At 51.2% G+C, this 4,855-nt stretch overlaps 1 protein-coding gene across 1 annotated transcript in view; it reads right to left on the reverse strand.

The window, feature by feature from the left end:
- The window catches only part of VAV2 (vav 2 guanine nucleotide exchange factor), a 156,682-nt gene that overhangs the window by 105,328 nt on the left and 46,499 nt on the right, over positions 1-4,855 (reverse strand).

Raw genomic sequence — 4,855 nt, forward strand, 5'->3', positions numbered from 1 at the left:
CCGACAGCATCACCCGAGACCACCCCGCGCCATGGCGGGGGCGATGGGCGATGCAGCGCCGGGTACACAGGGAGCGTGAGACACGGCAGCCCCAAGCCCAAATGAACCCTCAAGCTTGCATAGATGGGTGGGGGTGGGGGGAAACAAAAAACCACCCACCCAACCTGTGCTTTTCCAGCCTGCTTTTGCCATTTGTAGCGTTCATCCCAACATGCAAGTCTCCAGTACAATTCCAGCAAAGCCATTTAAAACACAGATGGCCAAACACCGCCTGACCTGAGTCCAGCTGAGCATGGAAGGGACCGAACATCACCCACAGCTCCTGGGGGAGTTAATTAACAGGGGGGTTAATCATCAACTGGCAGATGGTGACTTCCCTGACGGCAGGGCTGCCTTCCCCATGTTCTCATACGCTTCCCGGAGCCGGGGCTTCTCCCCTGGGCGAGGATCTGCAGCACCCAAAGGCTCCGGGCAAAACCCTGTGGGCAGCCTTGAAGTTTCACGTGAATTTTCAGGTTGTTGGCAAAGCGCTCGGGTCGCTTCTGAGGAGCGCAGCGGTGGTCCATAAAGCACAGTTCCTGGTTTCTTGCATGCAATCACACCCCCCCCCCCCTCTTTGCAGGCCAGTTACTCTACTGCTCTCTCAGCAATTAAAACAACAACAAAAAATAAAATACACATGCTCTTCTTTTGGAGAATTCTTCTCGCTTCCCACCACGCGCTGTGCGAGTTACACAGCAATTAGAAACGTTTTCATCTGCGATGATAGAAATCTCCCCCTTTCTCCCCTTTATATGCCCCAACTATGTTAAAAAGGCGCCGTTCAAAACGCTGCTGGAGGGATATTGATTTGTAGGTGAAGTTACAGATGATGGAGAGAGGGGAATTCTCAGCAGAGAAACAGAGAGAAACACAAACCACCAACTCGCAGTTATTAATCCCTTAAATAATTCTGACGCCGCCGCCCACTCTCCCATCTGAAACCTGGCGGGAAACTCCGTTTTGGGCCTCTCTGGCGAGAGGGTGGTGGGTCTGTGTGTGTGTGTGTCAGAGGGACGGGGACGATGGCAGCCGAGCCCCTTCGCGGCTCTCCCAGCACCCCATCCCCGTGGCCGGCGAGGTGGGACCTCTCGTTTTGCAGGTTCTCCGGGCACAGGCTGGGGACAAATCTGCAACAGCATCTGGTGAGGACAGCCCGGCTCTCCCCAGGGCTTCCCAAGAGTGCTCCACGCGGACTCAGGCATGAAGAAGGAGACCCCTTTACACCAAAAATGATTCTGAAGAGCGAATGCTTCCTACAGGGCACCCATCACTACCTCCGGCAGCACCAGCGCATCTCCCCTCTCCCACCGGCACGGCAGCTCCTTCTGCGGCCGCTGGAGCGTGCCACGCTCAGGGCCACCCTCCCACCACCCGTCTCCTCCCCGGTGCTTCAGACATGCAAGACAAGCCATGTACGAGTCCTCCGTCAGCCACCCACGGGTCACACGTGCCAGCCAACCTCGCTGGAGTCAATTAACTGAGAGGGAGGATCGATCCAGACCCCCCCTCCACCGAGCCCGGCGCGAGCCACGAGGCTGCTGCAGCTCTCGCCAACCTCCGGCCCAGAACCCAACAGAGTGAAAAACACCGCTTTAATCTCAGTATCAATATCTCCTCATTTTTCAGCTGACCTGTGAGCTGCTTCCCTTTTTCATTTTTAGAACAGCGTCGTTTTGTATCCGCGGGTCAGGGTAAGAAAGACCCCGATCTCGCAAAAAAACCCTTTTTTCAAACAGTGCGGGACCTTCAAAAGAAAGTCAGGGCAGTTAAATACAAGTGGGGAGAGCAGAGAGGAGTGGGAGGCTAATAAATGGCACGCTCCACAGGTTTATGAATATTTGAACTATATTTCAAACAAAAAAAAAAAGTACATTACTGCAAGTTATTGAAAATGAGTAACTCCCTTTAATGAACCTTGCTACAATCATGCTGACTAATACAGTGATAAAGAGTTTAATCCATATTTATGTACGTTTTATCTCATTATAGTTGGTGCCAATAAATTAGCAAGTCCAATCAGAGTTACATTTTATACCATCACTGCTATTAAATGTGCATGGAGTATGGTGCAACAGCACACCGTATGCAAGCACCGGCTTTTTATTCTGGTTTAGGAGCCAGGCTGGACCAGCAAAGACCGCACAGCATCCCTGCAGAGGACCCCAGAGCTCACTCCTGCAAGATCAGACCCTAATTAGGGACGAGGCATTATTAACGGGGGTTTTCTTCCTCGGAGCGCTGCGCACTGCGCTGCTTCTGCGTCCTGCAGCGGGGAGACAGCCACGGAGAAATGCAAAGTGCACTAGAGATTACAGAGAGCTTTTCGGTCATTTTAAAGGGGTTAAGATTTAAACAAAACAAAAAAAATGAGAGCCGACTTGTAGAAAACAATATATTCTTTAAAGGTGCCCGAGAAGGGGCATAGCTAGAAATGCAGGTCAGCATCTCAGGTCACTTTTGGAAACGTCTAACATGAAACACAGCGTGTTCCTTGTCGCCTCGGGATTGCTCAACAACTGGACATTGGGGGAAAAAAAACCTCTGGCTGTGAGCAATTGAAACCGTCCTTTCGACTCCCCGGGGTAACAGGGAAACACTGCAACCGAGATTACAGAAACATGACGCATCCATTTGGCGAAAGCCTCCGCCTGCTGATTACCCGACATCCCGCCAAGGCAGAGACGGAGCTTTTCAGCTCCACAGGGATTTCGGCTGGAGAAGCCCACATGGTTCACGATCCCGTCTCACCACCAGCTGTTATCCTGGTGACAGTAAGGAAGCGGCAACTTCCCAAGCTTAAAACTCAAGGAAGTAGCAAAACCAGGGATAAAACCCCACGCTCCTGGACCGGAGCAGCCCCCGACCACGCTCGCTCCTTTGGAGGAGGCTCCATCCATCCTATGGCAGCTCCTCCTTGCTGAAGCCCCGGCTCAGAAGCCAAAGGGAGCTATGGAAAACTCTCTCAGAATAACAGCTGGTGAAGGCAACACAGAAGGTTTTGAATTTTCTTCCTCTTCTAAAGCACTAGTGTTTTTCCTACGCCAAGAAACCCTGAAGGACCCTGCACATTCCAAAGGACGAGTCTTTTACGTAGAGGTCGGCACCACATAAACACAAGCCCCTGCCTTTCTGCCCGGTAATTACACTGCAGCAAACCCAAATGCTGTTACTAATCGCTGTCTCGCTGGCCGCCTGGTTTGGAGGAGAGAAATAACTACTTAAGTGGCATCCAGAAAGGCAACACCCCACACCACTCCGCCAAGGCTTCCACGGAATTAAATGGTTGACTGTTACTGTGCTCTGTTCAGAAAAGTCCCCTACACGGCCTAAGTGTCTTGTAACCAAAAAACCCACTATTGATCTAAGTAACAAATAGCTCCAGGAAGAATTTTTTGCGTGTGAAGTCTGTGTTTGGCCAGTGGGAACGTGGATTAGAGACCCTTTCTGCTCTCACTGTGACTCAAAGCGGAACGGCGCTTTGGTCAGCAGCAGATTTTTCCCTGTTTATTTGCTTTGCCACTGTTGACCACGGATCTGAGGACAACGTGGGAATGAAAGGTGGCAAAGACAATGGGAATGTTTTGACAGGCCTCCAGAGGGATTTAGGGTGGCGCAGACCCGAGCAGCCGACAGCCCCACCAAAACTGATAAACACCTACAGTGGGAAAAGACCAGCCAGGTTTTTGTACAGAGAATCTGTGCCTCGCACATCTCGTGAGGTTGTTTGAGGACGACGACGCACTCGAAACTAAGCAAGATCCGGGCAATGGAGCACTTCTGGATTTCTCAGAAGTTTATGACAAGTTTCTTTTCCCGAGTCTCCTAAAAACTAAATTGTCATGGGGTGAGAGGGAACGGCAACTCATCTCCTCCCAAGGCACAAACCTGACTGTCCCCCCAAAAAGTGACTGGTGGGGGAGGGAATAGCTGTTCCCTAACCAGACCAAAAGCGTGTTCAGCTGCTGTGTTCCAGCAGGGTTTAAACGCCGGGCTCTCTTAACAGGCGTCTTAAGCAATTTGAAACAGCACAAAGCAAGAGACAATGTGATGATAAAGCAGCATGTTAATTAGCAGCGGTTCTTTCCCCAGCCCAAAAGGTTCCTTCTGTGCATTCATATTCCCAGAACAACAAAAGCCCTCTTGTATTTCATAAATCAAAAAACTCATAAAACAAGCCCCTGCAATTGCACATTCCACATAATGGTCCAGAAATAAATTAGGCAATAAATATCAAATAATATATCCCCATCAGCAGTGAAAATCTACTCTTTGGATAATCAGAAGAGAAGACGCCTTCCAGCAGCTTATGCCTGGTAGCTCGGAATAGGTAAAACAATAGAGAGCTTTAATAAATCTTTTAACACCTTTGCCGCTGAAGAATATAGCAATTGTCCTGCCTAATAGCTTCCCTGAGCCCCGGTATCCATCAGAGCAACAGCACAGCCCTGATGCTGTTCAACGTCAAAAGCCGGGCGATCAAACAACAGCCGCTTGTCGAAATCCCGCAGGACTTTCCTCCCTCGCAGCTGGGTCTCGCTCAGCCTTCGGTGCCACCATCAATTACAGCGGAACACGAAAACCCGCTCTCTCCTCTCCTCTCCTGCCCAGGCGACACGTGGCACAAACGCAGCCAGCACCCAGGACCTGCCGGAGGTGGGGGGGGAAACCTCCACACACAGCTTCCAAAAACACTCAGGGGACTAATTTCACCCTGGCATCAAACTTCCCGACCCCCCTGCAAACTTACTGGCCACGGCAGAAAACTGATGGCCACGGCGGCGGCGGCCCGGGGAGGACCCCGGGGGGGCTGCAC

The sequence above is a fragment of the Charadrius vociferus genome, unplaced genomic scaffold (genome assembly GCF_000708025.1).
Source record: "Charadrius vociferus isolate BGI_N301 unplaced genomic scaffold, ASM70802v2 scaffold549, whole genome shotgun sequence".
NCBI classification, from domain to species: Eukaryota; Metazoa; Chordata; class Aves; order Charadriiformes; family Charadriidae; genus Charadrius; species Charadrius vociferus.